Source organism: Astatotilapia calliptera, chromosome 22, assembly GCF_964374335.1.
Source record: "Astatotilapia calliptera chromosome 22, fAstCal68.1, whole genome shotgun sequence".
Taxonomy (NCBI): Eukaryota; Metazoa; Chordata; class Actinopteri; order Cichliformes; family Cichlidae; genus Astatotilapia; species Astatotilapia calliptera.
Genome location: NC_137442.1, coordinates 21751164 through 21777842, shown reverse-complemented (window position 1 = coordinate 21777842; position 26679 = coordinate 21751164). Strand labels below are relative to the sequence as shown.

The 26679-nt window shown below is 40.8% G+C and overlaps 1 long non-coding RNA gene across 1 annotated transcript; it reads right to left on the bottom strand.

Moving 5' to 3' along the window:
• Nucleotides 1-12694: 12694 nt before the first annotated feature.
• Nucleotides 12695-15990, bottom strand: LOC145423699 (uncharacterized). The gene is made up of 2 exons (XR_013904754.1): nucleotides 15246-15990; nucleotides 12695-15041 (listed from the first exon to the last, which is right to left on the bottom strand). It is a non-coding gene; the product is annotated as an uncharacterized LOC145423699 (long non-coding RNA).
• Between the last annotated feature and the right edge of the window lie 10689 nt (nucleotides 15991-26679).

Here is a 26679-nt window from a genome sequence, read left to right as displayed (position 1 = left end):
GTAATTTGTATGTACCCATCCCAGCCTACTCTGCTATTTGTCAGTCACTTTCCCTGCATCGGTGCTCTTTATCTCTGGTTTCCTTAGATGATCTGTTTGTTTGACAGCTGGGAGGTCTTCCACCATGCCATACCTGTCAAAACCTGTCAAAAACCTCTTTCTGCCCTGTGGACACACACACACACACACACACACACACACACACACACACACACACACACACACACACACACACACACACACACTCAGACCCAAAGAAGACAGACAGATAGAAAGAGAATGAGAATGCATGTGCAGTAGATGAGCTATTTGCAAAGATACAGGAACAATTTAACAGTCACAATTCTTCTAACAAGCAGGATTCGGGAAAAGCAGAGACACTAAACCACTGATGGTTCTCAGTCTGTCCATGGAGCCTTCCTGCTTTTACTACAAATTAAATATATTCTCCATAAATTCAATCCTATTAGCTTACAGATTCAATATGTTCCAATAACTGTCATCACAATGGCTGTTTACAGCCGCTTGTTGGATACAGCTCTGCTCTCGTGCTTCTCGTTCGCTCCCAAATGGGAGTTTATTGTGGGATTGCAGGTTGATTTCTTCTCGTTAGGATGGAAAAGTTCACTGCGAATGCTTTCAAGTTGAATCATAGACGCTTTAACCAACACAAATAAAAGTGATTTATAATCACTGGTGCAAATCACAGGCATATGATTTAAAACAGAGCCATGCCAAAATACAGGATATCACATCACCACCAATTAAACAAAGCCAAACATTTACATCAAGAACTTGTTTGTGAACTTGCTTTCTCTATTAAATTACATTCACGCCTCTTGTTAAAAGTTCTTGATGTTACAGCTCCTGTCTGCTCTGACTGTCTGAAACACCATTGAGCTTTAAGTGAATAGTTAAAAAAAACTGGGAAATTTAAAAGAAATGAAGCTCAAATGTTTGGCCTTCTTTGTGCTGCACTCCTCGTAATATCAGCAAACACAAACAGAAAAAATGCTATCTTTCAGCTATGCTGTAAAAACAGGGTATCATTTTTTAATGGAAGAAGACATAATGATCAAGCATCAAACTGACAGAAATGTATGTAATTAGTAGCTCTGGATAGGGAGGGGTTATACAAATAACACAGCGTGTTTGTAAATGTATGTATTTCATGGATCACACTTCTTGTGTGCACCTAACCTAAGCCCCAGGGGTGAGCTGGGTGAGCTGCGCCTTTGGGATTCGACTGACTGAGAGACTCCTTCATTAATCTGAGGCTTTTGACAACTGTCTGTCGGCAGCTGAGGGGGGACTTCCACTCTTTTCGTCTCTGGCTGGGTTTGAGAACAAAACCCCTCATTAACGCGAGGCATAAATTTTGACACGGCATCTCTCATCACTGCCCGCCTTGACGTCTCAGAGAGAGTCTCACAGCTGACTCGGGTGTTTCCCTGAGTCTTGATTTAAGCAAAATGCTCAAAAATGAAAGGCAGGCGGTTACACAGTTGCATGCATTCACGCTTCCACCTAAGTACACAATCGTCGCTAAATTACTTTAAACTTAGACTTAAGGAATGCTAACCTGTCTGTGCGATCTGCAGAGTGCAAACAGTCCGTGTCGGTAAAGAGTGGATAAACAAAAGCTGTCGGGTCGAAAGTGATGACAGTGAAATAATAGAATCTGGAAAAAATCAGCTAACCGCTGACAGTCTGTCATTGTGTCTGATACAGTTTATCAATTACTGTTGATGACAGGCCAGTGTTGGTCTACAAGTTTAACAAGTGCTGGGTAGTTGTTCCTTCAGGTCTTGAGAGTAAAACACAAGACAGAAGACAAGAATCTGTGAAATTAAACTCTTTGATATCACTGTTTATTCCATAAAGAGCTGGGAATTCTCTCTGGTTTCATCTCTTGTCTGGTCTCATCGATTAATCTGTCTTCATGATCATAAAACTGTCACAGTTGTTCTGTCATTATAGTAGTTGTACTTAGATGGTCCTGACATGCTAAAAGATGGACAGTATGTGCACTGATGGATTTTTATCATGTGTGTGTGTGTGTGTGTGTGTGTGTGTGTGTGTGTGTGTGTGTGTGTGTGTGTGTGTGTGTGTGTGTGTGTGTGTGTGTGTGTTGCGTTGCTGTGGGTTTCCTTCCATGTGGGCTCAGCTGCACATCACGACACTTGATCTGCTCTCTCTTTCAGGCTGCTTTGCCGTCATGCTATGGCGTGACATGACTTCATTTCTTGAATATTCCGCATGCCGAAGCTTAGACTCTCAGTCACTAGAGGGAGAGATCTGTATCTCCACAAATCTACCACACTCATGTGTTCAAACAGCACTAGACGAAGTTTGCAAAGCAGTTACACAAAAGATAAAACAAACGTGAAAGGCTTTCTGCTGTCACTGTGTGCCTTTCTTTGTTGGTTTTCCACTCCATGATGAATGACTGCTGTTATGTGGCTGTGTGTGCGCATCTGTGCTTGCATGTTAAATGTATAGATGTGTGCATACATGTGCACTCCTTTTCTGCCCTCGTCTATCCCACTGTCGTAACAGTTGCTCAGCTTTCACTGTCGTCGCTCGGAAAGACATCACATGTGTTCTCCTTCCCAGCGTATGGAGACTCACACAGCTCCGCACGCCAGATTCATTCACCACCTCCATTGTGTTTGGTTTATGTTATAAAGTGGCTCATCTTCATTCATACTTTCATGCCTTGATTATAATATTATGCTGATTTCCGACTACCATACTGCTGTATTTCTGGGACTCCAGGGGTCTTGGAGGTGCAGGGGGTCCCATCTCCCACTCACTCTCACCAAGAGCAGATGGCCCTGGTTGGGATGCACTGCGTGAATGAACCCCTATTGTCTCTGGATGTAGTGTAGCCGCCTAGCCCAGATGGCTTTTGTACCTTTTGTGTCTATGCTGACTTTCTGAAGAGTAAGACAGTGCATGCTGTCTGCTCCAGTGGGTGGTAGCCCTCTGCTTGCTTTCATTAGATTAATTCACTCTCTGTTTCTTTGTCTCTCGTGCTCTTGTTTTCCAGTGTGTCAATTCATTTCAAGTCAAATGTGCTTTACTGGCATGAGCGTGAATTAAGATTGCTGCCAAAGCAAAGTGCACAAATTTATGTTAATAGTAGGTGCTTAATTTTCACAGATACCATATAAAGCCAAAAGTATGTAGTCAGTCAAACTAAGTGAAAACCTCAATATTACACCAGTATTTAACAATCAAGCATGTTTTTTTCCACGAAACTAGGCTTTCCAATTATCCTAAATGATCAGAAATTTTGCACAGAAATCTGGTAATAAGGTGTGGCTTGGTATTGGTGTTCCGGTTTATGCCAGACTTGGACTGAATGGGACTGAGATCATGGCAGTGTGCAGGCCAGTCCTCTACAATAAACACGGAAAACTACTTTTTGTGAGTCCTCATCTCTGTGGGTGGAATCACTGACGTGTTGCATTCTTTAAACAAAAAGCTGAAAATACACTGATTTCTAACAAATCCTTGCATGTCGTACAGCTGTAATTCTATTGTAATTGCCGTTAAGGGGATTATCCCAGGCCATACAGAAGAATAAGAGCCAAAGATCAAAAGTGCTCAGAACCACGAAGATGAATGTGTCTGTATAGTTTGATGTCACATTCAGATCACCTGCAGGTTTTTGACCTCACTGCATGATCTTCAGCACAGATATAGTTTCCACAGTTTTCCTGAAGCCAGACTTTCTGGCACAGTTTATACTTATTAGCGTATGGCAACATAACTACAGAAATTCAATGTTCAACATTGTTCGCTCTTTGTTTGGAACATACGGCACGTCTCAAAACCTGCACGACATGTTGTTTTGTTTAAGGGCTTAAGTGGAATTCTGCATTTGTGGCATCAGTGGCTTCTCTTTAAAACTGTACTTTTTCCCATGCTCGGGCTTAAAACCACACTTATATAGCCAAACACACGCACACACAAAGATATGACTTAGCTATTTTGACAGTTTAGTTGATAGATGCTCTGGGAGATTATGAAGGTAATCAGACTGTGTAGGTATCTGTAAAGTGAGAGAGATTTAGATAACGCTCGCATTATATCAGTATATCTGTATGTGTGTGTGTGTGTCTCTGTGTGTGTGTGTGTAGTCTGTCATCTTCACCAAACCGCAAAAAGTCACATCAGCACACCACTTCTCTTCTCCACTCATTCCCATCTAATGGCTAATTTAGTGCTTAAATCAAGTCAAATGTCTAATGAAGCTACACGTCTACGCTAACACAGACCTCAGATGACCCTAACATACATACACGGTGCTGTTAGCGTGCACTGATCTCATCACAGGGAGGCATCGTGAGTTCCCTCGTGCCCGAAGGGGCCTCTACAGCATGATGCTGATGCTTCAGAGCACTGACTAAATCCCTGTCAGAGAGAGTCAGCCTGTCTGCCTGGCAGGCTGGCACTTCAGCAGAACATATTTACAGCAACCTCTGGAAGAAAAGGATCTGATTACAGCAAGGAATATATACAACTCATCAATCAGCAGGGAGGGAGAGAGACAACAAGGGGCAGACAGAGAGAGAGAAGAGAGGAGGAGGTGTGTGGTTCGGTGTTGTGGTTTTACTGGTGCTCTTAAACCTTCACACAGACATGCATAAAAGTGCACACACACAGACGTTCACACAGTTCTTTTTTCTGGCAGTGGATGTGGGTCCAGAGAGCAGTCTGGTGTTTCAGTTTCAATCTCCCTCTTTGCCCAGATCAAATACATGAGGCGGCAACTGAAGATGATGTCACTATCCCACAGCTGTCCCTACCACTCAGTGCTACACTCACGCAATATGCACATATGACTGTGTGTGTGTGTGTGTGTGTGTGTGTGTGCTTGCGAAACGCTCCACTGAGGTCAAATCTCTCTCTGTCTCCCGCTCTTTAATTCTGTCTTCGTTCAGGATTTTGGCTATCCTGCACACCATGTTAAAAGCCACGGCCTGGATCAGGTTCTCTCCATGTGGATACGTGACACACACAAATGTGCACACACACACACACACACCGGGTACTCCGATTGTAGCTGCCGGGAATGGCATGGGGGAAGAGTGGGAAAGGGAGGGGAAACGAGGGAACGCGGGGAAGCTTTTACAGCTGGCCTATCAAAAGCAATCAAAGGATAACAATATTTTATTCACACAAAAAGAAGCCACACGGAGAACTGATCGTGTGCGCGCGCCGTGGAAATGGAGCGAAAGTCGATACAGACAATATCGCACTTCAGTGTCGTTTTGGGGTCTATGTTTCTCATTCATTCTTTTTGTCAAACTCAATACTGATCTCAGTTATTTTTCAGTAATTTACTTACATTTCTCTGTTTTGGCAAAAACCAAGTTAAAGGGTTTTGTCTGAAACAGAGTAGCTAAAATCATGACAAATCACATGAGATTTAAATTCATCTACGTTTATAAATGGGTTAACTACACCATAATGTAGCCACACTGTGACAGCTGGTATTGAATTCACCTCCTGAGTCTGTGCACATGTGCATGAGGACAGATTTCGTCAATGCAATAATGTTGTGACTGAGAAGGACACAGCTGCAAAACTTTACAGGCTTGTAGTTCAGTGAAAAATGAAGGCCGAGTTCATAGATGAGTGTGTGGTCCATGAGTAAAGGCTAAAGGACCCTGGAAGCACTTGGGCCAAAGGAGCATTGGCCCTCCCTTTTTTCACCCACGTCCCAAATTCCTTTTAATGTGAAAATACTCGCGGTCCAAGAATGCATCAGCCTCATGGCTGCTGTGATCCCAGTGCAAGGCTGTTTCTCTTTAAATATGTTACAAATAAAATTAGATTTAGTCTTCAGTTTTCTGTGGATTGTAGTTTATGTGTTTAACCCTCTCAGGCTCAAATTAAACTTTTTGTTGTTAATGCACAACCAAGTCCTGCAGTGGTACTTCTGAGTAAAAAAAACCCTCATAAAATATGTATGTGGGGTAATCAGGTTGTTAGTTTTTAACTGTTGCAAATCGGCAACGCCTGCCTTGAGAGGGTTAAAGTGATGACTAGGGCATTACTACGCAGTGAGCTCTGTGCTGCCAGTGTGACTGTCATGGGATTCCTCGCAGAGGTAATGAAGAAAAATAGAGGTAAAGCTTGATGCATATGGGAGAGATTTGCCTCTCTAACATGTACTTATTATTGTGAAAGGGTGCATTTTAACCCAAACCCATGATCTTTTCCTAAGAATAACTGAAGTTGTTTTGGTGCCTAAACTGAACAACACAGCAACTAGAAAACAAAAATTCACACACAAAGGAAAAATGAAAATCTTAGTTTTTCTAATCTATGTAAAACTTTGCACGTCGACAGCATCTCCTCTGATCTCCCTGTCATGTCTTACTACTGCATTCACAACAAGACGATAATGTCTTCTAAAAGGTCTAAAATACAATATAGAGTTGGTTTTCTTTTGTTCTTTAAGAGCATCTGGGTTGGGCTACAGCCTGGGTTCTCAAACTGCGGAGCGGGCCCGTCGTGTGGTACAAAGAGCCAATGCAGGTCATTTTTAAGTTAAGCGAGTTAAGCATGATTTTTGAAGGAGGAAAAAAATATAGTAAAGGAGGGAAAAAAGGAGGGGGGAAATAAGATGCTATCAAGCTTAACTATATTTCACCAAAATCCAACTTGGGTTATATTTTACTGCTAATGATTGGGGGAAAAAATGAGATGTGGGATGTGAACTTTTGCTTCTGAACAGAGGCCAGCCAGAAAAAGCTGCGATGCCCTGAACTAAAGGGGTGACTCAATGCAGACGATCGGCCAGCACGAAATTACTTGGATGATGTTCGGCACTTAGCAGACATACAGCGTATTTATTTTCTGATGTAACTTTTAACTTTTGAAACAGAATATAACCGCTGAAAATGAGACCTTCTTATGTTCAACCAATATTATTAACATGTCTTTGCATTTTCCAAGACAGTTTAATAATTTTATGGGGGGAAAATAATAAGGGAAACACACCAAGTGAAAGGGATTACACAGAGCTGTGCGGTCTTAGCACGACGGAGCACTTAATAGAACATTAACTACTCTTCTTCTATGGGGGGTTAACGTATGAGAGGTGCAGAACTTCCTGGAAGTGAAACATGAGTGCTCGTACTGTAACTGTGCGCAGCTACGTTTATGCACTTCAACACTTGCATTCAGGCCTTGAATGCAGGACTTTTAGAGAGCTGTTATATTACATCTGCAATGATTTAATTAAAGGTTTTTCATGACTTTTCCAACACTATGACAAAAGCAGACATGCACTCTGTTACAACTAAAGAAAAAAATGACATTTGGAGCCACTTAATGTAACAGTGGACTTGTTTTTCCCTCATCTGGTGTGCTAAAGGAAACCGGTGGTAAGTGAAGTGCAAACTCAGCATTTGGTGAGCTCATAATGTGCAAGTTAGGTGAAGAATATTTTATTAAATTATGTCTTGATACTGCACCGTATGAGGCTCGTGTCTGCTTTTAACCAAGCGTTTGCTTTGACCTGCACAAGAACACTGAAGGAAAAAAATAGCTCACATTTTTAAAAAGAGATATTACTTCAAAATCAGATTTGTTTCCTTCTCCTGTGAAAACCCCACATAAAGTGAGCAGTAAATGAATCAAGGCAGCACATGTTTCCTATCGCCCACTTTCTATATGAAAGTCTCAAATATTGAATTAGTGATAATCCTGAACAGACACATCTGTACTATTATGGTTGCTTTGGGAATTCTTAGAAAATCTTTTTTTTTCTAAAAATTCCCAATGTGGTAAACTGAAGTGACTTTGAAGAGACTGAAAATATGCATGCTTGCACTAAAACTAATAAGATTTTTTTTTCCTTACATGTTCAAAAACGTACTGTTCCTGCCTCATTTGCTTCAGGCGCTGCAGAGGGTTCAGCTGCATCTTGGGGAGAGGTCGGAGGTCGCAGCGCAGCTCCCTGCGTGGGTGTCTTTTAACCATTTGACCTCCTCTGACCCGGTGAACAGCAGCCGAACTGGCTGTCCAACTGGGAGCAGAGAGAAGGCCCAGAGGTCAGGAGAAGAAGCCTTTTCTCAAACTTGAGCTTCTTTTCCTCTCTTATTTCTGTATCTCACTTTTCTTCCTAAAACGTAAATATTTCTTACAACAATATTTTTATTGTCTTAATTTGGCAATAAAAATAAAGTAGGGATTTTTTAAAAAAGAAGAAGAAGGAGAAGAAGAAGAATTGTTTTATAAGACACCAGGGATTTTCTATTTATTCACCAGGTTTTAAAGATGTTTCCAGAGCCCAAGGATAATGAAAGTCACTCAACAGATAAATGGCTGTGCAAACATTCAAGGAAAGCAAGAAAGTGGCAGGGGTTTCTTCTTGTCTTATTTATTTTCACGTGCAGAACAGAAAGTGTTTCAAAACTCATTTAATTTATTTCTGTTTTCCTTTTTCTTCTTCTTCTCACTACTCTATTTCTCTCACCGCCGGGTTTCTGCTTCTGTTTTTACATTTTATTGCCGGACCTCAATCACTCATCTTCGCTACCATCCATGTGTTGTTTATCTCTTTCCACTTGAAAAGACTGTAGGCTTTTATACTTGGGGTGAAAGGATTATATCTTAGAAGACAAACTAAAGCTGTGGCAGATTTTTTTCAACCTGGCCAGAGCATTTTACACTCTCTCTCTCACATACACACACACACAAACACACACACCCTCTACTTGGGCCCCTTTTAACTCCCCTCATTCTTCCCATCCTCCAACTCCCCCCCTTCTCTCTCTCCATCTCATCAAGGGTCATTTGCTCAGCTTCCTGCCTGCCTGTCTTCGCGTTTCCTCTCCTGTTCTTATTGGTGGGTTTCTGCTAGGCTATGATTGGTTTACACTGAGAGTACCTCCCCCTCCTTGACAGTCATTAAACACCTCCTCCTTTTCTGGGACACTCCCTCTGTCCATTAAGGGCAGCCCCCTCCTGACTCCGCCTCTCCTGTAAGTGCTCCTCCTCCTCTGCAAACTGGGGAAGAGGTGTGTAAGAGTGCCACCTGGCGGAGAGTTCGTTTTGCACTGAGCATCGTCCGGCTTAAAAACTCTACATGCTGCACTAAATGCGCTTCTTTTACATTTTTTTTTAAAAAGTCGTCGAAAAAGAATAAGCCAATAAATAATTAAAGGAAAAGGTGTGAAAGCAAGAAAAAATGTCAAAGTAAACTGAGAAGATTTTTTTTCTTTGCATTTTAAATAAGATACAGGTGAAGAAAACATGAACTTATTCATTCTAAGAGAATAAATTGAAGCCACAGAAAGTTATAACTGTATGTATACTGTATGTATACTATATTTCTTCAGTGAAACTGACACACTTTCCATTTGCTTGAGCTCCCAACAAGTGCAGAGTGCCTTTACAAAACCAGCCCCATGTTTTGTTATTTTAGATTTTTTTTTTATTCATCTGATAAATACGTACACTGGTTTTAGACTAATGTGTTAAAAATCAAAAACAGATGGTTGTCAGTCATTTAGAACCTCCGTGTGTATCCAGGACCCATTATTTAACCCATGGGTTAAATAATCCAAATTCCAGCTTTTCAGCAACTAAGAAGCGTACTTGTTTTAGAAGACTGTTTTATGTTTATGATCCAAAACATTTCAATGAATTCCTTTAAATCATTTAATCAAAGGCAATTTGGGCAATCTGACCCTGATTTTTCTCTATGCAAAACACACAATCTCTAAATTACTTGTTAGCTCCACAATACGCTACTTGTGAAGATGCTGTGAAATTGCTCTCAATTTTCTCTGGGCATCTCAGGCTAATCATCATCTGAATAGGAGCCATCAGTTCAGCATACAGATGATAGACGGTGTGTACGCTGAAGGATAAATTGCCAAGTCAGGGCTGATAAAAATCAAAGTATATTTGCGGGGTGACAGGTAAACTGACAACAAGTCCAGTCTCCTTCTTTTTAAGCTCCTGAGACTACCAAGGCCTCAATAACTGAGAACCTAGGCAGACATCTGATTTGTTTGTGGATGTTTCTTAATATAGTTTATATGTAAATTAGACAAAGGGGAGTTGGGGTTTGTTTGTTTTTTAAATTGTGGACATATGTGATGATCTGTGTCTATTCTTCTCAACATTTGTCAACAGATCCTAATGACTTGGTCTAACCAAAGCCTGACAACTCTGTGCTGCAGGGCTCCATTGTTCCTTAAAAGCTACTCAAACTCTTAAATGTGACACATAATGGCATTTAGCTAACACTATAAAATGAAACAGACCCTAACAGATGGGGTAGTTGCTGTTGCTAAAGATTGCAGTGCTGCCTTATTTGTCTTTATTGGTTAGCAGTAGAGTTGATAGCCACTCAAAAGCTGAGGGGATTTAGATTTGAAAAACAGGGAAAAATACATTACTGGTTTTGGTCCTTGCTTAGGACTTATTAGAAAATATTTGTTGTTTTTTGTGTAATCCTGTTCTGTACAGTTACCACATGTCACACCCTATCTAAGTGGGATAATTCACGATCTTGTCCTGGGATTATCTCCATAAGGGCATTGCAGTCAAATTCTGCCTGCGTAAAAGGCTAAATACTTTTATATAAAACTCTGTCTTTATGTGCTAAGACATATTTCCAAATGCTTTTCATTGGGCTTCCTTTTTCATGGCTGTCGTGTGGTAGACGTAGATCTATCTATCAGCATCCACCACCATCCGAGACACAGAATCACTCGAGCGTCTGTCTGCCCAGCGTCACTTTGTCTTCCCTTGCATTATAATGCTGTAATTCCACATAAATTGATCTGATCATTGATAATACCATACCCCTTCACCAAGGTTTGATGAATGTGTCTCCTTGCTGAGTGTACAGGCATGTGGAGTGTTGTGATGATGACCTGGCCGATGTCTAAGTGCGGGGGGAGATAAAACTTGACATAAATCAGCTCAACGGGGCGATAACAGCATGCTCCCACAAATCAACGCAGGAATCTGAGGGTGTCCCTGTGCTCGAGAGGAATTCTGGGAAGTTTGCCAAGTCTCGGCCAGACACTGAAAGGGACAACCAGGAGTCAGCGGACTCATTCTTGTCTCTTTCTTGCTCTGTTTATATTCCTTTTCTTTTCGCTTCTGTCTGTATTTGCTTTATTAACTGAAGTTTTTCCAGTTAATAAGATTATTTTAATTGCAGGTGATTATTTTGAATTTGACATCAGCAGTAATGTTTTTGTTTTTTGTTTTTTAAACTGAGGAAAGGTGATACAAGTTATTAGTAAAATGGCTTAGTCTTTTAGGCAGTAACGCATCTCAAATATAGAAAACTTTGAGCACTCTGTAAAAGACTGTGTGGACGTTCAGGTTTAGAGGAATCCATTTTGAATTTTCCTGAGCTATTTAGGATTAGTGCTGAGAAAAGGTGAATATGTCTTCATATGGGGACACTGGGTTTATTTTATAGCATAATGCCATCCAGTTACCATTGCTGAACAAAGTATTAAACACCTTCTTCAGCAGAATAAAGTATAAGGTGCAGAAAAGCAAAGCTGTAATGTCCCCGTATGTAGAGTCTCAGGAGGCTTCTCATCATCAGGGGTGCAAGAGACAAATCAGTCAGTTTAGTTACAATGGAGACTTTTGAAAACTATTTTCAGTGATCAAAGTTCATCACTGCATCTATAAATGTAAGACAAAACTGTATATAAAAAAAGAGCAAGATCGAGAAAAGCTGCCGCTGAGATGTGGGATTCAACATTTTTCTGCAGTTAGTCAGCTTAGCTGCTCCGAGATAAACTGCAAAGGAACAGCTAGCTCTCAGTGCTCAGGCCTAAAGTCATCAACCGGTGTGTAAGTACTTACATGGCATCAGTAACTTTGACATCTGCTAAGGCGCGATTCACGCGGAACAATAAATACAGGTTTTGGAGGAAGATATGCTGCCATCAGCAGGATGCCTTTTCTCTAGGAAGGTTTGCTTATTTCCGCAAGACAGTGCCAAACTACATTCTAAAGAATTCAGTGATCTGATCTTTCTGCAATCCATAAAATTAAAATGATTTGCAGATTATTGCATTCTGCTTTTGGAAAGTTGTATTTGCAGAATTGACTTATCTTTGTTTCCACTGTATCTTCTAGGTTAGTACTTAATTAATTGTAATATAATGAAATTAAAAGACACACATGAAATTCAGGGGATATCTCATAAACCTAATACATACAAGTAATCATAAACACGAGTGCAATATTTGTCAAGAAAAACGTATTTCTGGAGGGCTGACGTGGTTTAAATCAAACTTGGGCCGTATTTCTATCAAGCAAACAGCATCTGTTTTCAAGTACGCAGAGGCAGAGAGGATGGGAAGGGGGGGCCCTAAAGCACGTAAATGGAAAGATGAAAAGGCTGCAGGGGTGGTGAGGGATGAACATTAAAAACATTAAGAAGAGAGAATTACAGTGGCAGCGAACAAGGTCTTCAAGGGAGTGCTGGGGGAGCTCAGCGAAAGAACAAAGGGAGAGCTTGAGGTATAGTGAAGCCTTCTGCAGATAGGACTCTAGATAAGTATCCGACACATGATCGTAAATCTCAAACCCCTTAGTCTGCAGGCTGAGGTCAGGGTCAGAGAGGAAAAGCCCAAAGAGAAACAGGGGGGGTTGTAACACAGAAAAATAGATTGAAACAATAGCCATAAAAAACACTTTATTCTGAACCAGATGTGATTCAGATACTTTAAGCACAGAGGTGAAACTGGACGTGGCAACATGGAAAACGGCAACAATGATAAGTTCGCGTTCATTTCAAATGAAAATTTACCCGCAGGCTGTCATTAAAACCTGCTGCCTCTCAACAGGCATTCCTCACATTCTGTCTGCGTCGACAGCTCCAGTGAGTCATTTGTGCATCTAAAAACACTAATCACACCTTCAGAAACAGGAATGATGAGTGAGGTCATCCATACTCCTGTGGCGCAAATATTTGTCACAGCTGAACTGTCCAACGGTTGCTAGATACAGATACAGAGGTGGAAAAAATGTTTCTTTTTCTCTCCCTCTTGATTTCCCATCAAGAGAGCAGACCTCTCAATCATTACATCAATTTCTGCTCTATGCACTATTTATCATTGTGATCTATCAATGTATTGTCCATATAGTTTGTCATTACATACATCTGGCTTCATGCAGCAAGATAAAAAAAAATGTCCTTTGTTCATGTGGCAAGTGGCAATTTCAAAGTCATGATGTCCTTGCATAAATACTAAAATAAACTACACAAGCTATATTGCTGTCTCTTTGTGTCAACCCTTTGATAGACTGGTGGCCTGTCGGATGAGTGGTTAAGAAAAATACTTCGGTTTAAGAACTAAAACAACTTTTACGTTTACATTTGTCAAACAGGCGTGGCAAAACATGACACTGACATGTGGACTGGCAGTTATGTTACACAACACCCACAGAGAGCCCACGTGCACAGTCACATAACTGCAGAAAATAATCTGGGTTATTTCATGATCGTATACTCCAATGGATGATGTGCACCTTCTGATATCCCAATAAGTGAAGTCTGCCAAATCAAAAGCATATTTGAAACAGATGATCTGTTGAATAGCATGTGGCTCACAGTTTTTGCACGCCAGGAAGAAAGCTCTTAAGAATGGGTCACATGATAAGAGGGGTTATCGGAACTGTGTCGTCAGAGCCAGAGGCCACAGTCATCATCAGTTTTACAGCCTTCTTACTGACAGACAGATTACCCATGGCAATAGGGGGCTATACTCACGCCAGGCCATTCAGCACTTAAGCTAAAAATCCAAACCAGAAATCAGTGATTTGCAAACCTCATAAATTCTTATTTTATTCACAACAGAACAGAGGAAACGTATAAAATGTTTAAAATGAAACATTTTACTGTTTCATGAGAAATTATGGTTTATTTTTAATCTAATGGCAGTAACACATCTCAAATAAGTTGGGAGAAAGGAACAAAAGACTGAAAAAGTAAGAGAAAAAGCTGAAGGAACATATTAACAGTAATTAGGTTGACTGGCATTGGTTCAGTAACATTATCAGGTATAGAAAGAGCTTCTCAGAAGTAAATATGGGTAGAGGTTCACCAAAAAACTAATCTAATCTACACTGTAAAAAGTCATCTATAGAATCTACCCAATAAATCTGAGGTAACAATTTGCATTGACTTTTTTGGGGTATATTTAGTTCAATATATTGTGTATAAAATAACTTCAATAAAAAGCTATGAAATACTTAATTAAATTGGGTAAAATTTACCCCATATTTATGTATACATTCAACAGCTACTTATTCATTGAAATTAGGTAAAATTATCTCTTGTTTGCTAGTTGGTAATACCTGATAATTAGTAATAAAATTTAATTATTATCAGTTGATAAACATTACCTATTCATATAAGGTAAAATGTACCCCCCCAAAAAAGATATTCAAATGGTTCATCATCTCAATGTTTTTATCCCATAAAAATACAGAATAAAGTGCAACACAACGGCTAATGCAGACAACACTTTCAAAGGCCACTCAGTCCATTTTAAAAGCCAAAAGCACAGAAACTCTACAAGGTTGTTTCTGTGCATGTACGTTATCAAACATATGGATAGACAGAACAGAACACTAACACCAACATTCAATAGTTTCTGTGCTTGCTGTCAGAAGAAAAATTACAGCTCCATCTAGCTATGTCCTCTGGGAACAAGAGGGGAAAGGTGTGTGCATTGCATAAGCTTATTTTTGAGGCCGTGGACCTAGGTCAGTAGTTTCGCCCCGTCTATTTCCAAAAACAGTTTTTGAAAAGTGTCAAATGTGTTCTTCAGCTCCTTCGGATATTCGAGGTTGAGGGCATATATCAGTCCCATCAGCAGTACACATGCCTTTGTTCGGATTCCACATCCCTCCATCACTTGGTTTCCCTCAATCACAATGGACACATCTGATGGATCCTCCTCAGCCATGATGTTGTGGATCACGATCACCTTCATCATATTGTCTGTGTAATCCTCACATTCCTACATGTTAAAAAGAAAGAAACAAAAAGCATGCACACATTTTATTTTATTTAAGATGCTTTTTCAATATATTTCAGTTGATCTAAAGAGGGGAGTGGACAGAAGATGAATGGAGAAGGGGAGAACAGGGGATAGGAGAGGACAGGAGAGAAGAACATTAGGATCCCTTGAGTTAATAAGTAAACTGTTATCAATATGACAAACCTGGCAGTCATGAAAAAGATTTTCTTGTCTTTCCCCGAGGAAGGTAATGAGGCAGCAGATAAGGAGATCCCTTTTCTTCTCAATGCTCTGTGTCTGTAGGGAGATACAATTTAGTGAAAAGACTAAGTCGAGTGATTTACTTACATTAAGACTGAATTACTTAAAAACAAAACATGGCTGATGCCTCTCTCCAGCTTTCAACAGGTGAGAGGCTGGGTACACCCTGGACAGTCAATCACAAGGAAACATAGAGACAGACAGGATAAACAACCATGCACGCACACACTCAAACCTAAGGACAATTTAGAGAGACCAATTAACCTAACAGCCATGCTTTCTGACTGTGGGAGGAAGCCGGAGTACCCGGGGGGAACCCACACATGCACAGGGAGAACATGCAAACTCCATGCATAAAGACCCTGGGCCGGGATTTGAACCCAGGACCTTCTTGCTACCCACTGCAGCCCTCCATAATTACATATTTGTGAAAAAAGTCAAATAACATAGGTCATTCAAAGTGTCCAGCAGAGGTCTCATCTTGGAACCAGCGGCTCCTCCTTTGGCAGGCATAAGCTGCAAAAGACCTGGTGTGTACTCATCAAGTTTCAGCATGAATGTCTCCACCAAAGAAACTGTGGTGATGTGTCTGAACTCTTCGATGAGCTAAGAAGTAAGGGGACAAAAAAAAAGACATTTCAATTTGTTGACATTTGTTTGACATTTGTTTTTTGGTGGATAGGAATAGTTATCACACATACTCACCTGAGCCTCAGTGAATAATGCTGGCCACCTTTCTTTTAACTCACCCACAGAGGGGCAGAGGCTGACCACTCCAAGTCTTCGGCTAGAGAACGTTTTATTCATTTTATCTGCAATTATATTTGCATTGTTTTTCTTTGTTATTTCATAAATTAATTCCAGCCTCTCTTTCTCCAGTGTCTCTTGGGTTTCTCCAGTAGGATGCGGAGGGAGATAATTAACCTCTGCTTTTTTTTGTTGGCTTTTTTACATTCTTTGATGGCACTGCATCAGCTGGATGCTACCTTTTTAAGGCATTAATTTCAATTTCCGGGTAAGAAAATTTTCGAGATCTTAGCTTGGCACGGTAATTGTGCATCTTGTTTTTTATGCGCTGCTGCCAGCCATATAAGCTGGCAAATGATAATAAGACACGGAAACTTTGAAACCAAGGCTTCAGCCACTGAGAGGATCTGCTGATTGGTTGGGTAAGCAGTGTACGAAAAAATTACTTTTGCAAGGTCTTGCATTGCATCACTGCATCACAGTTTGGTACGGAAGCTGCTCTGCCAGCAGGACATTCAGGACATTTATCTCCAGCGATGCCTCCGTAAAGCACACAGCATCATCAAGGACCACAGCCACCCACAGAGCAGACCACCCAGCACATCAGCTGTTCTCCTTGTTACCATCTGGCAGACGTTACAGGAGCCTGTGTGCTCGGACTACAAGACTCAAAAACAGTTTTTACCACCAAGCCATACGACACCTCAACCACAACACTTAAACACACACAACACAGCACTCAGAAGCTACCTGCAGCTTCACAAGTACTCTGTTTAATCTGCACTGGTCACTCCACTTTATTGTCATTGATATTTATATTTAAAAGTGCAATACTGTAATTTTCTGCTGCTCATTCCTGTGCAATATCCCATCTGCCCTCCCATCACATTTCTTTTCAAGATTTTCTTATTTAATCACTAGTGTACATATATTTATATTTATAGATACATATATATTTAGTCATCTTTTCTCTTTTACCACGTCTCTCTAATATTTTGCTCCTTACTATTTTTCTATTTTCTTTATTATTTTCTTTTATTTTTATTATATTTTCTCCTACTGTATCATGCTGCTGAGTGACTGCTGCTCGTCAAACACATTTTATTGCAATGTTGACCCTGTGCTAACTTGCATATGACAAATAAAACTGAAAAAAAAACATTGTTGCTGATTTAACACTGGCATCCATGAAAGGTCTTCCAGTGTTGCGATATGAGTTGTTTGCCTCAGCAAGGATTAGTTGTATGTCTCGGGAAAACTCCGGTACTTGAAATGGCACTGGCCACGCAGCAGGGCGACATGAATCAGGGAGAATGATGGTGTCACTGGAACTTGACGATGCGCAGTCGGACACCTGTGAGGGTGCATCATGATTGGCAGGGCAGATGTCCGTTTCAGTAGTACTTGCAGGATGAGTGCTCACTGAAGCCGAAGAGTTCAATGCAGACGATGATCCTGATTCACATACTGGTTGTAATTCAAGGGTGATTACTGGCTCTTTAAGGATCACTTTAACAGTGGCCTTGTCATACAAGTCAGCAGTTGAGATGACACTGAAAAACTGATTGTCAAAGTCTTTGTCTTGGTATAGCAGTCCAAATTCCCCATGTAGCTGGAAAGTTTCAGTAATTATGGAAACAAGATCTTCCACTGTATTAGGAATTCCTGTTGGAAGTGTCAACTTATGAATGCTGTGTTCTTCTAAAACGACTCTTAACTGGACTGCCATTGTTGTTTGGTTTGTGTTTCCTCAGCTGTTGAGACAGAGAAAGAAAAGAAATTGAGACAGGTTATTAATAGTTGATAAGCTTACATGCATATATTTTCTTCATTATCTTCTGCCAGAGAAATAAAAGCAGAGATTTAGTTCAGTAGAATTTTGAATAAATAATTTTTGATTGTCATTTTAAGAAGAGGGAGATAAGGGCAATGTTTCTTTCAGTTCAGAACGTTTAAGGATTTCTGTCTCTCCTGTGGGCTCTACTTTGAAACTCCTCAGGTGTTCACAGTACCAGCCTCTAAGCAACTTCAGAACAAACACAGGAGTTCTGTGCACAATGACTATTTGATGGATTTCTGCAAAGTCAGGTAGGCCTCCTGTTGAGCCAAACGGCAGCATCATGCCAATATTATAGTCTGTGCCTAAAATGGTTGCTTTATTTGTCATGTTCACAAAGTCTTCCCTGGGGAACTTCCTTGCAAGGGACTCCTTAATGCTGTCTTTTAGAACATCGACTGCCACTTGAGTCTTCTGTGACAATAAAAAAAAATAAAAATAAAAAAATAAAGTGATTTGATTTGATTTGATTTGATTTGATTTGATTCTGGGACACTGACAGTGCTGGCCTTTGGTGGTTGTAATCGTGGGTATGATACGCAATCATCGATTGGTGTTTTCTTGCCATTGTCATGAGGATGTTTCTACACCCAGTCTGCCTCACAATCCTTTTAAAGAATCGATGTTTGGCTTCAAATCGCATAGTCCAGAAATGTACAAGTAAACAGTTGTAAGCAAAGGATAGTGCTCGAGAAAGTGATGTTTTGGTCTTAGTTTCTCCTCTGGGAACACTTCTAAATATCTGTTACGGTGTTCTGAGATCTTACTTTGCATGTATCCTATTGTGTGATCTGTGTGGAGAGGAGCCATGACAAGCTCAACAACATCTTTCAGGGTCATCAAAACCTCCCAAGCAGGCTCATCTTCTGGTACTTTGATACCACTCATGATTGGTGACATTCTCAACAAACACCAGTTTTTGTGTGCATTACCTTCTACACTTTTTCGCGCTGTGAAATTTGGGGCAATGGGTTGTGGACAGTTTGTTTTGTCACTCCATTTGTAAGGAAAGAAGCGGATGGAACGGTTGAGCTGCTCAAGAGATATGTATTTTTTCCTGATTAACACATCATGACAGAGTGAAATTTCAACAGGTACAATCCCTTCAAGCAAATCATGCAAAGCATCTGGGGGATAACCTGATGTAGCATGAAAGTGACTGAGTCTGTCTGAGATTGGACACTGTCTTTTAACTCCACAGTGGTGAGCTTCTGCAGGATCAGACAGTGCTGCTTTGACATGGATGGCATAGTTGGACTTAGTCCGTAGAGGAAACAGTCCTTCTCCTACTTCATGCTCCTGGATCTGTGACCTTTCGCCAATGCAAAAGCGACAGAAATGTGAAGCTGAAAAGCTTTCAACAAACCCGCCTGTTGAGTGAGCGCCAAGATTGTCAGCGACTACAGCAAGTACAGTGCCCTTGACCACTTTGCCCAGACTTGAAACAAAAATACCATTATCTTCAAAGGACTTCAAAATCTTTGAGCAGTGGGTCCAAAACATTTGCATAGCCAAACTGGTTGACATCATTTGCCTTGCATAAAATGGTTAAGTAAATGGAAATCAGTATAGATCTCAAGGTGGCAGGTATGTCTGCAAACACCCAAGACACAGCTGTGACTTTATGCTTCTTGCGGGATGTTCCCAGAGGGTTGCATATCTCAAAGTCATCTATATAAAGGATGAGTGGGAGTTTAAGTTCATCTTCACATAAAAAGCTGTTTTCTCTTAGTAAAGATCCATCATTAAATGATTTGTATTCCGAAGAGACATCAGATGGCCTTTTGTTTTGTAATATTGTGTTTTGAATGTCTCTGTTGTCCACAAGTTGAGATAATAATGGGAGGATTGGTATATACTGAAATGTTTTATTATCTGTACTATCAAGTATGTACTCAACAGGTTCAGTCAATGAGAGATGCTCCTTTCTAAATTGCTCTCTCCTGAACTGACTGCTTAAAGGCCCTTCCACTCTTAAAGCAGCACAGACAGGGCTTAGCCGGCAAAGGTCTTTGACCAGTTCTGAAATCACTGAGTCTTCCAATGTACAGCCATGTTTTCTCAAAGTGCTCAGAATTATTTCTTTAATGACGGGACCAGATGCAGATGCTGTAAGGAAATGAAGTTCCTCTACTAGTTTGTCAATGCATGAATTGGACACATTGAAAATGCTCTCCATTTTCAGGAGGAGTAGCCCCACTTTCTTAGTAATAATTTTGTTTAAGTCCTCATCCTCCTCAAGGACTGAGCCACATTCATTGTCATGGTCAACAATGTCACATTCTTCATCCGGGTTCTTTTGGTATTGATGAAGAACATTAGTCTTGAAATCTTCCAAGGAATGTGGGTTGTGTTTTCTACTCTTGTGGCTGTGGAATGTTGTGTATTTGTTAACCTTATAATCACAATCCTCAAAAATACATGGCACAGTTTCAAACTTTTTTAGATGGCCACCAAGATTTTCAAAAAACTGCCTCTGTCAAAAGAGCATGAATTACAGACAATGCACGTGAATGAAAGGATGTTGCCTGGCTGGGATGACTGTGAATGATGCCTTGACAAATGTGTCCTTAATGCACCCCATGTCTTGACAGTGCAAGGGCAATCTGCATGAAGGCAGGGTATGGAGTGGACTCGACCAAAATGCCCATGTATTAGCCTGACGTGTTTCAGCAGGTCTAATCTTTTTGTGGTTGTGAAGTTGCACAACTTGCATTTCCAGTTCATTTTCCCATAACTGAGGACTTTGGTTAAGATTAACCACATGTGATTTATTTCATTTAGAAACTTGCATACCTATAAAGGATACACCGGGGGTGGGGATGTGGGTGGGTGCATCAGCCCTAGAACTGGTAACAGAGTCGTCTATCAGTGAGTCTCTGCTTGTAAAGGACACATGTGAGGGCCTGAAAAAGAGGGCAAATAGTGAGTGTCCACATACACAGATTCTTCATGCAACAAAAATAAGAAAATACATTACACAAAAGAAATTTTCAGATATGTACCTGGTTACAAGTTATTTAGCTAACCTCAAAATTTCTCTGAGTCTCTTTAATAAAGGTAGAAATTAAACATAAGGTGAATATTGTTCTTCAGTTTTTCTTTGCTCTTTGCTCCTCTCCTTCATCGTTCTTTCTCCCTTTCCTATTCCTCAGTCATGTCTGTCCCGTCTGTAACAACTGAAAATAAAATAAAATAAATAATAACAACAAAGGTAGATCAAACGGACCAATATGGCAAGGCCGTGATGATCCATTTGGGAAAGTAAATCCATTGGGTCTCCTTGTTGGTCTTCAGACAACAATTCTGACGGCTAAAGAACCAAATGGGACAGGCAAAAAAAAAGTGAAGTTGACTAAAAGATCTCAGAAAGCAACATCGTGGATATCTAAAGAAACAGCTAAGAAACACTGAACTCTATCAGTCTGGAAACAAAGTAACAGTCTGGTTACAAAGGCATTTCAAGCGCTTTGGGAATCGAACCACGATGAGGGCCTTAATCCAGAAAATGTGAAAAACCTGAAGGCCTCACTAGTCTCATTTAATGTGCCCTGAAGCTCAAATGCACCAGGACAATAATGCAAAACACAGCAGCAAGATCATCTCTGAATGGCTCAAAAAACAACATGGAGGTTTTGACCTGGTCAAAGTGCAGACTGCAATCAGATTGAGATGGTTTAGCATGACCTTAAAAACTCAGCCTATGCTGGAAAACCCTCCAAAGTGGCCGAATGAAAACAATTCTGCAAAGAAGAGAGGACCAAATTTCCTCCACAGCGCTGTAACACACTCATCACCAGTTATTGCAAATGCTTGATTGCAGTTCTTGCTAGATGACAAAACCACTTATTAGGTTTAGAAGGAAATTACTTTTTCTACATGAGGTAAAGTTGGAGAGCTGTTTCCCCAAACTAAATGAAATCATCATTTAAAAAACTACAATCTGTATTTACTCTGAAAATCTGTGTTAACATTTGAAATTGGAAACATTTAAGTGTAACAAACATGTTAAAACATAAGTAATCAGGAAGGGGCATGTATAGGAATTTCTTTTACTTATGTATTAATCACATTATTTTATTGTATGATACCTTGGTGCCACTGGATTTTAACATGTCTGACACTCATACAGTAAGACAAATGGAGGGGGTGTAGTAAGGAAGTTGGGGGAAGCAGACAACTCCACAGGAAGAGTCTTTTGTCTCTTTGAGGACTCTGGGAGGTAGCAAGGGAGTGTGAACCTTAAGATGTGAAACAGCTGTGTACTGCCTTTTGTTCCTGGAGAAGGTATTTAACTGAGAGCCATGCTAGGCTCAGGGAGACTCTGCTGACCGTCTGTCCCACGGTCATGCAGGGACTTCATCAAGCTTGGTTGTCTGTTCTTTGTGTGTTTGGATTAAAGAATGTTAGCTACCGCTCACCGCTCGTCTGCAGGCTTTATTTAAATGGAAAACTTCCACAACAGGCAAAAAAAAAGCTTTTTGCTAAAAAAAAAAAAGATTTAGAGCAGAAGTTTTTTGCACTGCATTTTAAAATCAGAACATATTGCATTTATTTACAATTAAAGACACACAGAGCAGAAAGTGTGTTACTGTTTTAAATCCACAGACACACAAGAAAAGAAGCAGGCAACATGAGGTCAAGTTATGGCAATTTTATTTGTGTATTTCAGTACATGTATTTAGATTAGAGTTTTTAAAAAACAAACAAACGTCCCAAGAAGAAGGATGGGGTGAAAGAAAGGTGGAGAGAGGAGGAAGACACTATTGATGTCCTCAAACTCGATGCTGCTGGGTCAGTTCTTTCTCAGCAGTCTGCTCCAGAATCCCCTCCTGTCCTCGGCTTGCTTTTCTTTTGCCTTGAGTTCTTTTAAGGTTTTGTTGAGCTGCTCCTCGGCATCTTTAAATTTTTCTTTCAGCTGCTGTTTGGCCAGTTTCACTTTCTGTTTGAGGAGCTCTTTAGCTTCCTTTTTGTGCTTTCGTATTTCTTTAAGTGCGGCTTTGCAGTCTTTCTTGGTCACCGCAGAGCCGGTCGTTTCTTTCTTGAATACCTTCACCTCAATTCTCTCTTCTGCAAGTTCTTCTTGCACTTTCATCAGTTCCTTCTTCATGTTTTGAGTGTAACTCTTACACTCACTCTTTCAAATAGATGCAAGTAAAACACAGCAGAAAATAAATAAAGTCAAAGACTCAGCGGTCCTGTTGCTCTATTTTCACCTGTAAAGCAGGACTGGAGCAGGCGGAGGTTTACCCTGGTGCAGGTGTGCTGCGGTCAGTTGAAGAATCTGCGAGTTTCTCTGTGCATTTCCCATTACGTTGTTGTGCACTCGGTGTTTGCTTGGAAGTTTAGGGGTTTTTTTCGCTGTAAAAAGAAGTTTTCTTCCCACGCACAACGGACGCTAATGTTTTTGTCACTTTTTATGGAATCAAACTCAAAATAAGGTCAGTACTTCCACGCTTTAAACGCTGCACGCTCATACTCTCTCCCACAATCGATATGTGATCCATTGTTGATCTGCACACAGCTGTTGTCACTAACGGCGCACTCGCTTACGTCACCGTCGTGAGACATTCTCGCAAAAAATCACGGTTTTAGTAACGCAGTAACGCAGCGTTCCTACGGGAAAGTAACGGTAATCTAATTACCGTTTTCACAATAGTAATCCCTTACTTTACTCGTTACTTGAAAAAAGTAATCAGATTACAGTAACGCGTTACAAGTAACGCGTTACTGCCCATCTCTGAACATGAGTGAGGAGAAAACTGGAGCAGCCAAGCAGGGAGCTGCAGGTTGCTGGTTTAAGTCTCTGTTCAGATGCTGGTGTCTCCTCTCTCTGAGATGTCTGCAAACAGTCCCAGATAAAACAATAAGGATAATAAACAAACACGTGACTAAAATAACAATTATGACTCTGATGTGTTTCATGTGTAGCAGGATGGCCTCTATACAGCAGTCGCTGCAAGCATCCACATCGCCACACTTACTTTTCTTTAAGCAGGCGTGCTGGGGTCCTCCTAAGGAAAGTTTGAAACTTCATTTCCTTCATGCTGGTGAACTTTTTACCAAATATTTTCATCAAAGCTTCTCCATCACTGACAGGGATTGTTTGGATTGTCTGTTACCCAACAGCTCGATAACTAGCCGGGAGCTCGAGGGTCACTAGAACGGCACAACTCCCGGCACATCATTTTCAGATCACCGCTGTCTTTCGCTACTCAGGTTAAACGTAGGTTTACATCCGGCCTACCCGACCTTCTGAGGACCCGGCCCACATAGCCCGCGAAGGCCGGGTCCTCAGGAGGATTCAGCCCATGAATTTGGACACGACCTCAGTGTTCCGATTACCTTACATAAGACTCATGGTTTGGGGGTATATTTTACTGCATTTTTTAATGTAATGTTGTTACTCTTCAGAAAAGGGTATAATAAACCCATTACTTTATAATTCCTTAGCTGAGGGCAATAATAGAGTAAATTTTATATGATTTGCATAGATTATATATACCTCTCTCCAAAATAGCTTTTATCAGTGTACAACTTCACAATAATGTCCCTCAACATGAAACTGTGAAGACTTTAAATATCTCATTAAACATAACACATAATACAAAGTACATAATAATATCAAAAGACTGTCAAGGCTGAAAGTCAATTTTGAATCCCTGTGATCTTTAGGCTCTCAGTTGACACTGCATTAAAAGCAGGGATGTATTTCCAGAAATCACTGTCTGTGAACACGGTTCACCACAAGGTGTCATTCATGAATTTAGGTTTAAGCTAAATTCGAGCAAAGAAGAAGCCATAACCTAGAAACGCACATCTTCTCTTTGTCAAAGTTTTAAAATTAACTGGTCAAAATTTACAGTCGTACCGATTAATTGCTCCTTCCATAATTCCTCTTCTACACCACTGCAATCGGGAAATATAAAATATTTAGGTATTAATGTTTCTCCCAAGCTTGCAGATCTAACTAAATTAAACCATATCCCACTTTTAAAGAAGGTAGAAGATGATCTGGCTAGATGGAAATGTCTACCCATATCACTCATGGGAAGGGTTGCCGCTATAAAAATGATGGTCTTACCAAAAATAAATTATTTATTCTCAATGATCCCAACTAAACCGCCACAAGATTGGTTCAGATCTCTAGATTCATGTATGTCCAAATTCCTTTGGAAAAATAAACCCCCACGTATAAGCTTAAAAACACTACAAAAGACCAAGGATAAAGGAGGACTAGAACTGCCTAACTTTCAGCACTACTTCTTAGCCAACAGGCTTCAGTTTATCTCAGGATGGCTAAAACATACCCTCTTAGATGAACCTTGGCTAGATGTAGAACAAGCACTTTGCAATAATCTAGAGATCTCAGACCTACCATTTATCAGCTCAGACATCCAACGACATGAATGCTTTAAAAGCATCAACATCAGCTCTTCTCTGACAGCATGGTGGGAGTTTCTAAAATTGACGGCGTCTTCATTAATCCCATGCAAACGTACACCTATCTGGAACAACCCTGACATATTACAAAACAATAATATGATAAACTTTTCAGATTGGAGTGATAAAGGAATCAAATATTTAGAACATATACTAGAAGGAACAGAATTTATTTCATTTGACGGACTAGTTACACAATATGGGATCAACAAGAAAAGATTTTTAGAATATCAACAAATTAAATCCATAGTAAAAAAGAAATTTAAACCGGATCAAGTTGAACTACAAACACCACCAAGTGTGGTTCAATTTCTTACTCTTAAAACCCCCAAATTACTATCCAAAATATACAGAATGCTTTCTAAATCAGATGAATCAATATCACTTCCTATTGCAAAATGGGAAGCGGATTTATCAGTTAACTTAGACCTAAACTTCTGGTCTCAGATTTGCTTAAAAACCTTTCATCTAATTAGAAATCCCAGTCTTCAATTAATTCAATACAAAATATTACATAGAGTGCACTATACAGGTCATCGGATGTTCAAGATGGGCTTTACGTCTACCAACAACAGCTCACACTGCCAAACCAATTCACCGGACAATTATATCCACGCTCTTTGGTTCTGTCCACCAGTTCAGAAGTTTTGGCGTGAGATATGTGAAGACTTATCGAAGTGTCTGAAATGTAACATTCCAACTTCCCCCTTAGTGTGTTTGTTGGGCAGCTTATGGTTTTCACTGCCCTATGCATAGCCAAGAAAACAGTCCTCATGAACTGGAAAAATAAAAATAATCTTAATTCTAACCAGTATAGAAATTATCTATTAGATTACATTAGTCTTGATACAGCCTCTGCCACCACATCAGATCAATTGCTCTGGGCTCCTTTGATCAGCTCCATCACCTAGTGGGGGTGGGGGGTCATAGTTTGGTCCCGCCTTCACTGTTGTGATTGGTGTGGGGGTAGGGACAGGCTTAGGGCGTCGGGGGGTTCCCCGGAGGCATCTTCCTTGGGGGGCTCAACCCGGGGTAACGGTCATGTCCGGTTAGGGGCTCTGTTGGCTCTCAGGTGACTGTTTCCTCGCGGCTGCGTGCAGCGGGGCTAGGGGAGGGTCTGTGCTGATGGACGTGGGTTACTGACCTGGTAGCCTGGCTGCCCCTGGGTGGGTCCGGGATGGGCGTGAGGTTCTGGGGGCGCTCCGTCTCTGGGCTGGGACCCCGACCGGGCCTCGGGGGCTTGGGTCCTGGTTGGTGTGTTGCCGGGGTTGTGGGCGGGTGGGTGCATGGGGGCCCAGCCCTGGAGCAGGGTGCCGCCGGTGCATCGAGCCACCTGGGGGGCTCTTCAAC